General features: G+C 38.7%; 1 non-coding gene across 1 annotated transcript; it reads right to left on the bottom strand.

Annotated features, from left to right (window-relative positions):
• Window positions 1-8,095: 8,095 nt before the first annotated feature.
• LOC112704204 (small nucleolar RNA R71) lies at window positions 8,096-8,203 on the bottom strand. Its single transcript, XR_003154840.1, has one exon. It is a non-coding gene; the product is annotated as a small nucleolar RNA R71 (small nucleolar RNA).
• Window positions 8,204-9,035: the final 832 nt, after the last annotated feature.

Genomic DNA, 9,035 nt, shown 5'->3' with positions numbered 1-9,035 from the left:
TTTCTGCACCAATTATCTTAGTTTACTCATATTCTGTAAACCTAGGTTACTAGTTTACTATTTAAACAACTTTTAGAGACTTATCTTGTACCTCATGACATTTTCAGATCTGAATTACATACTTTTTGATGGCATGAGTCTCTAAACTCCATTGTTGGGGGTGAGGAGCTCTGCAGCGTCTCGATGAATTAATACAATTCCTTTATTTTCCATTCAAACACGCTTGTTCTTATCTAAGATGTTCATTCGCGCTTAATTGTGGAGAAGGTGATGATCCGTGACACTCATCACCTTCCTCAATCCATGAACGTGTGCCTGACAACCACCTCCGTTCTACATCAGATTGAATGAGTATCTCTTAGATTCCTTAATCAGAATCTTCGTGGTATAAGCCAGATTGATGGCGGCATTCATGAGAATCCGGAAAGTCTAAACCTTGTCTGTGGTATTCCGAGTAGGATTCTGGGATTGAATGACTGTGGCGAGCTTCAAACTCCTGAAGGCTGGGCGTTAGTGACAGACGCAAAAGAATCAATGGATTCTATTCCAACCTGATTGAGAACCGACAGATGATTAGCCGTGCTGTGACAGAGCATAGGAACATTTTCACTGAGAGGATGGGAAGTAGCCATTGACAACGGTGACACCCTACATAGAGCTTGCCATGGAAGGGACCTTGCGTGTGGGAAGAGAATTTCAAGGAAAAGTTGAGATTCAGAGGACAAAGCATCTCCAAAACTCCAACATATTCTCCATTAATAAAGTAACAATTCCTTATTCCAAATACTTTGACTTCTTATCATTAAAACCAATTAATCTTATTGACATCCTGACTAGGATTAATAAAATAAACATTGATTGCTTCAAACCAACAATCTCCGTGGGATCGACCCTTACTCACGTAAGGTATTACTTGGACGACCCAGTGCACTTGCTGGTTAGTTGTGCGGATCACAAATTCGTGCACCACTAAGGCAGTATCCACTGAACTTTGTCCTTTAGAACAAGTTGATGAAATCAATCAGCAATTATGTTATCTGATAGAATAGTTAGCAAAATTTAAAGAGATGTTACAAGACACTAAAGGTGCTAACAGGAACATGGAAGCACAACTTGACCACACAAGACAACAGTTATCAAAACAGATAATAGAAAAATGGCAAGCAGTTCAATTAAGGAGTGGAAAAACATTGAATACCTCAGCTCAAAGCAACAGAAAGTCAAGAAAAGAACAATTAATAGAGGCTGAGTAGACTGCTACCCAAAATCCCTCTGAGGACAGTAAGAGTCCAGAGAAGAATGATTTTGGCGTTTAAACACCAGAAAAGGGTGAAAAACTGGCATTAAACGCCCAGTGGACGCCCAGTTCTGGCGTTCAAATGCCAGAAAAAGGAGAAAATTGGCGTTAAACGGCCAATCCATGTTCAGTTCTGGCGTTTAAACGCCAGAAAAGGGAGGGAATCTGGCGTTAAACGCCAATCCAGCCCCCAATCTTGGCGTTCAAATGCCTATCACTACAAGAAAAACACCCATTCAAGTACACTTGAAAAGTGTAGCCAAAAGTGAAAAAAATGATGCCTTAGGCTACGGCTACATTTTTTGGGCTACGACTACGCTTTTTGGGGTGATTCCTATTCGGTTGTTGCCTATTCTCAAAGGCTACACTTTTCTGCACCAAGGGCTACACTTTTGGCGTTTGGGAATAGGCTACACTTTTCAAGTGATGCTGTCCAGGACCAAAGGCTACGCTTTTCAGCTTTCATTTTTTCAGAATAGGCTACGCTTTTCAACGTTACTGCATCACCTGTAAAGCATAACCACATTGTATACCATAGCTACTTTTTATAAGCGTAGCCTTAGGTCCCTCGTTTTTTTTTGTATACTATAGCTACTGTCTATAAGTGTAGCCTTAGGTCTCGTTTTTTTTTTTATACTATAGCTACTGTATATAAGTGTAGCCTTAAGTCTCTTTTTTTTGTATATATATATATTATCTAATAATTATTAATACAACATAATAGTTAATATATATGATTACATGTATAATAATTCTGCATTTTTATTTAAATGAGTTGAATATTACAAAATAAAAATAAATACATAATTATACTAAATAATTTCTTTAAATAATAAAAATTATCTCTAACCAAAATATATTTATAATATTGATCTGAAAGTACTAGAATGAAGTTAACTGTAAAAATTCATACATCTCACACTAAAGTAAGTATAGCCATATTGACGAACGGATTTTTGACGGTTTAGAATTTCTCAAATAAAATCTCGTTGTAAAGTATAGTTTCTAAACCAAACAATAATCCTTTCATACAAAAAGTTTTTTGTCACTAAAACAAACCCCTAAATTTATAAACCGAAGTATTGAACCTCGGGTCGTTCTCCCTAGGAATTACAATAAAGTGTCTTGTTATTGGTTTGAGTTATTTTGGGGTTTTGGATAAGAGACATGAAAGTAAATGGCAATGAAAATAAACTAGCAACTATAAAAGGCTCTTGGTAAGATATGAGAATTAGAAGTCCTATCCTAATTATCCTTCTCAATTGTGATGAGAATTGTTTATTGCTACCACTTAGTTAACCCTTACTAAATAAAGGAAAGTCAAGTGGATGAATCAATTAATTCCTCAAGTCCTAATCAACTCCCAAAGGAAAGACTAGTTTTAGGGGCATTCAAATCAATTAGCAACTTCTAATTATCAATCAACAAAGGAATTAGATAACTCAAGAGTCACTAATTACTCCACCTAGGCCAAGAGGGACAAAATCTACACTAAAATCCAACCTAGCATTTCATCAAACACTTGGAAGGCATAAAAGAAAAGCATAGTAAATTGACAACAAGAATAGAATCTAACTACAATTATTGCAAAGAATTAACAACAACAATCAAGGAAATTACAATTATCACGACTTACCTCAAATTGCATTATTGAAAGAAAACAAAGGAACAACAATCTATCCAAAACAAAATGAAGAATTACAATTGTTAAAGCACATAACTAGAAAGAGAGAGATGAGAAGATTAAGAATTGATAAGGGAAACTTGAATCAAAGCATGAATTAAACCTAGATCTAAGAAGAAAGATTAACCTAAACCTAATCCTAATTCTAGAGAGAAGTGAGAGCTTCTCTCTCTAGAAACTAACTCTAACTAATCCTAGTGAGTGTGTATTATTGCCTAATTGGTTCTTTCATGCCTTCCCTTTAATCCTTCATCGTTATATTCCTCTCCCTTAGCATTTGGCGCCAAAATGGGTTCAGAAACCCTCTCAAATCGCCAGGCACGTGTTGCATTAGTGAGGTCATGTGCCATCATCGGCGCGTGCGCGCACGGTACGCGTGCGCGTCCTTGGTCTGTTTCGTAATGTGTGCGCGGGCGCCTTCTTCGCGCTGAGCCAACGCTGCTCCTACTGCATAGTTGGAGGCGTCACACACTATCTCAAATGGCTGTCTCCAGTCCGGTCCTCTCACAATCGGAACTTGAGTCAAGGCAATCTTCAACTTATCAAACGCTTATATGCAGTCCTTACTCAGCTCGAATTCAACATCCTTCTGTAGCAGTCGGGATAAAGGCAGTGCTACCTTACTGAAGTCCTTGATAAATTGCTAGTAGAAACCTGCATGACCAAGAAACGAACGGACTTTCCTCACGGAGGAGGGGTAAGGTAAACCAGAAATAACATCCACCTTTGCTGGGTCAACAGAAATACCAGTATTGGAAACAACATGTCCCAGAATAATGCCTTGTTTTACCATAAAATGACATTTTTCAAAATTCAATACAAGGTTTGAACTGACACACCTATCTAATACTCTAGCTAAACTATCCAAGCAAAGGTTAAATGAATCACCATACATACTAAAGTCATCTATGAAAACTTCCATACAGTTCTCAAGAAGATCTAAGAAAATGCTCAGCATGCATCTTTGGAACGTAGCTGGTGCATGGCATAAGCCAAAAGGCATCCTCTTATATGCGAACGTTCCAAAGGGACATGTAAAAGTAGTTTTCTCCTTATCTTCAGGAGCTATATGAATTTGAAAATAGCTAGTGTAACCATCTAGAAAATAGTAATGTGATTTACCTGACAGGCGATCAAGCATCTGATCGATGAAAGGAAGTGGGTAGTGATCCTTGCGAGTGGCCTGGTTTAGACGCCTATAATCAATGCATACCCTCCAGGACTTCTGATGAGCGGATAATTTGTACGCTTTTTGGCATTGTTTTTAGTATGTTTTTAGTATGATCTAGTTAGTTTTTAGTATATTTTTATTATTTTTTAGTTAAAATTCACTTTCCTGGACTTTACTATGAGTTTGTGTGTTTTTCTGTGATTTCAGGTATTTTCTGGCTGAAATTGAGGGTCCTGAGCAAAAATCTGATTCAGAGACTAAAAAGGACTGCAGATGCTGTTGGATTCTGACCTCCCTGCACTCGAAGTGGATTTTCTGGAGCTACAGAAGCCCAATTGGCGCGCTCTCAACGGCGTTGGAAAGTAGACATCCTGGGCTTTCCATCAATATATGATAGTTTATACTTTGCCCAAGATTTGATGGCCCAAACCGGCGTTCAAAGTCACCCTCAGAATTCCCAGCGTTAAACGCCGGAACTGGCACAAGGATGGGAGTTAAACGCCCAAACTGGCATAAAAGCTGGCGTTTAACTCCAAGAAGAGTCTCTACACGAAAATGCTTCAATGCTCAGCCCAAGCACACACCAAGTGGGCCCGGAAGTGGATTTTTATGTCATTTACTCATCTCTGTAAACCCTAGGCTACTAGTTCTCTCTAAGTAGGACCTTTTACTATTATATTGAGATATCTGGGTAGTTATCTTTGTTTTGATGCTATCTTAGATCATTGGGAGGCTGGCCATTCGGCCATGCCTAGACCTTGTTCTTATGTATTTTCAACGGTGGAGTTTCTACACACCATAGATTAAGGTGTGGAGCTCTGCTGTACCTCGAGTATTAATGCAATTACTATTGTTCTTCTATTCAATTCCGCTTGTTCTTGTTCTAAGATATCACTTGTTCTTCAACTTGATGAATGTGATGATCCGTGACACTCATCATCATTCTCACCTATGAACGTGTGCCTGACAACCACCTCCGTTCTACCTTAGATTGGGTGGATATCTCTTGGATTCTTTATACACGACGCATGGTTGATCGCCTGACAACCGAGCGCTCGCCTGACAATCGAGCCAGCCATTCCGTGAGATCAGAGTCTTCGTGGTATAGGCTAGAACTGATGGCGGCATTCAAGAGAATCCGGAAGGTCTAACCTTGTCTGTGGTATTCTGAGTAGGATTCAATGATTGAATGACTGTGACGAGCTTCAAACTCCTGAGGGCGGGGCGTTAGTGACAGACGCAAAAGAATCACTTGATTCTATTCCGGCCTGATTGAGAACCGACAGATGGATAGCCGTGCCGTGACAGGGTGCGTTGAACATTTCCACTGAGAGGATGGGAGGTAGCCACTGACAACGGTGAAACCCTTGCATAAGCTTGCCATGGAAAGGAGTAAGAAGGATTGGATGAAGACAGTAGGAAAGCAGAGAGACGGAAGGGACCAAGCATCTTCATACGCTTATCTGAAATTCCCACCAATGAATTACATAAGTATCTCTATCTTTATCTTTATGTTTTATTCGTATATCACCCATATCCATTTGAGTTTGCCTGACTAAGATTTACAAGGTGACCATAGCTTGCTTCATACCAACAATCTCTGTGGGATCAACCCTTACTCGCGTAAGGTTTATTACTTGGACGACCCAGTACACTTGCTGGTTAGTTGTGCGAAGTTGTGTTTATGCCGTGGTGTTGAGCACCAAGTTTTTGGATTATTTGAGTTGTAGTGATCACAATTTCGCCCACCAAGTTTTTGGCGCCGTTGCCGGGGATTGTTCGAGTATGGACAACTGACGGTTCATCTTGTTGCTTAGATTAGGTATTTTTTTCTTCAGAGTTCTTAAGAATGAATTCTAGAGTTTCATGATGATCTGTTGAAGTCTGGCTGGCTGTGAAGCCATGTCTAATTTTATTGGACTGAGGTTTCAACTTATCATTGCAAGAGCATGTTGATTTCTATCAATCTTGCTGTTGGAGCAGTGATCTGCTAAGGCTTGACTGGCCATTGGCCATGTCTAGTGTTTTGGACCGAAGCTTTCTTTGAAAGCTTGGCTGGCTGTGAAGCCATGTCTAATTCCTGGACCGGAGTCTTAGACTAAACATTGCATGATTCCTGGAATTCTCATTAAGAATTTTGATACCTTTATTTTCTTTTTCCACTTAATTTTCAAAAAAAGCACAAAAAAATTTACAAAATCATAAAAACCAAAAATATTGTATGTTTCTTGTTTGAGTCTAATGTCTCATTTTAAGTTTGGTGTCAATTGCATGCATTCATTCATGTGTCTTAAGGATCTTCAAGTAATTCTTGATGATTTTCTTGCTCTGACCTTTGAATTCTCTTGACTTGAGTGTTTTGTTGTGTTTCATATGCATTCTCATTTTGTTAGTAGAATACAAACTGCTAAGTTTGGTGTCTTGCATGCATTGTTATTCGATTTTTGTTGCATTTTGATTATTCTTCATTATTAAAAATCCAAAAAAAATATTTTTAATTTGTGTCTTCTCAAGTCAATAATACAGAGGATTGAAGATTCAGAACATTCAGCAGAGGAATTGCACAGAAAAAAGCTGGGCGTTCAAAATGCCCAGTGAAGAAGACAGACTGGCGTTTAAACGCCAACCAGGATGCCTGGCTGGGCGTTTAACGCCCAAAAGGGTAGAGTTTTGGGCGTTAAACGCCAGAATGTGCACCATTCTGGGCGTTTAACGCCAGGATGGCACAAGAGGGAAGATTTTGTTTCAAATCAAATTTTTTTTAAGTTTTCAAAATTTTTCAAAATCAAATCTTTTTCAAATCAAATCTTTTCAATCAAATCTTTTTCAAAATCAATTTCTTTCCATTTTCAAAGATACTTGCTATCAATTAATGATTTGATTCAACATTTCAAGTATGTTGCCTTTTCTGTTGAGAAAGGTCTAATGTTTGGATCATATCCTTTCTTGATAGCCAAGTCATTAATTTTTACAATCAAATCTTTTTAAAATGTTTTTCAAATCATATCTTCTCAATCACATCTTTTTAAAACTAATCATATCTTCTTAACCACATCTTTTTCAAAATAGCTTTCAATTAAATCTTTTTGATTTCTAATTTCAAATTCTTTTTCAAAAATCACTTGATTTCTTTCCCACTTTTATTTTCGAAAATCAATTAGTGTTTTTCAAAATGTTTTCAAAATCCTTTACTTAATTTTCGAATACTACTTCCCTTCTTCTCACATCCTTCTATTTATGGACTAACACTATTCCTTAATGCACAATTCGAACTCCATCTCTCTTGATAAGTTCGAATTTTCTACCTCTGCCTTCTATTTTTCTTTTCCTCTGACACCTCAAGGAATCTCTATACTGTGACATAGAGGATTCCACATTTTCTTGTTCTCTTCTCTTTCTTATGAGCAGGAGCAAGAACAAAAGCATTCTTGTTGAGGCTGATCCTGAACCTGAAAGGACCTTGAAGCGAAAGCTAAGAGAAGCCAAGGCACAACTCTCTGTAGAGGACCTAACAGAAATCTTCAAAGAAGAAGAACCCATGGCAGCCGAAAACAACAACAATGCCAACAATGCAAGGAAGGTGCTGGGTGACTTTACTGCACCTACTCCCGACTTCTATGGGAGAAGCATCTCTATCCCTGCCATTGGATCAAACAACTTTGAGCTTAAGCCTCAATTAGTTTCTCTAATGCAACAGAATTGCAAGTTCCATGGACTTCCATTGGAAGATCCTCATTAGTTTTTACCTGAATTCTTGCAAATCTGTGACACTGTCAAGACTAATGGGGTTGACCGTGAGGTCTACAGACTTATGCTATTCCCTTTTGCTGTAAGAGACAGAGCTAGGACATGGTTGGACTCACAACCTAAAGAAAGCCTGAACTCTTGGGAAAAGCTAGTCAATGCCTTCTTGGCAAAGTTCTTTCCACCTCAAAAATTGAGTAAGCTTAGAGTGGAAGTCCAAAACTTCAGACAGAAGGAAGGAGAATCCTTCTATGAAGCTTGGGAAAGATACAAACAATTAATCAGGAAGTGTCCCTCTGACATGCTTTCTGAATGGAGCATCATAGGAATTGGTCTCTCTAAACTATCCAAGATGTCTTTGGATAGCTCTGCTGGAGGATCTCTTCATCTGAAGAAGACGCCTACAGAAGCTCAAGAACTAATTGAAATGGTTGCAAATAACCAATTCATATACACTTCTGAAAGGAATCCTGTGAACAATGGGACTAGTCAGAAGAAAGGAGTTCTTGAGATTGACACTCTGAATGCCATATTGGCTCAGAACAAAATATTGACTCGATAAGTCAATATGATTTCTCAAAGTCTGTCTGGAATGCAAAATGCACCAGGTAGTACTAAGGAAGCTTCATCTGAAGAAGAAGCTTATGATCCTGAGAACCCTTCAATGGAAGAGGTGAATTACATGGGAGAACCCTATGGAAACACCTATAATCCTTCATGGAGAAATCATCCAAATCTCTCATGGAAGGATCAACAGAGACCTCAACAAGGTTTCAACAATAGTAGTGGTGGAAGAAACAGGTTTAGCAATGGCAAGCCTTTTCCATCATTTTCTCAGCAACAGATAGAGAGTTCTAAGCAGAACACCTCTGACTTAGCAACCATGGTCTCTGATCTAATCAAAACCACTCAAAGTTTCATGACTGAAACAAGGTCCTCCATTAGAAACTTGGAGGCACAAGTGGGTCAGCTGAGCAAGAAAATTACTGAACTCCCTCCTAGTACTCTTCCAAGCAATACAGAAGAAAATCCAAAAGGAGAGTGCAAAGCCATCAACATGACCGAATTTGGAGAGGAGGAAGAGGCAGTGAACGCCACTGAGGAAGACCTCAATGGACGTCCACTGGCCTCCAATGAGT

This window comes from Arachis hypogaea, chromosome 7 (assembly GCF_003086295.3).
Source record: "Arachis hypogaea cultivar Tifrunner chromosome 7, arahy.Tifrunner.gnm2.J5K5, whole genome shotgun sequence".
Taxonomy (NCBI): Eukaryota; Viridiplantae; Streptophyta; class Magnoliopsida; order Fabales; family Fabaceae; genus Arachis; species Arachis hypogaea.
The sequence above is the reverse complement of the archived record's forward strand: the minus strand, read 5'-3'. Positions and strand labels throughout refer to the sequence as shown.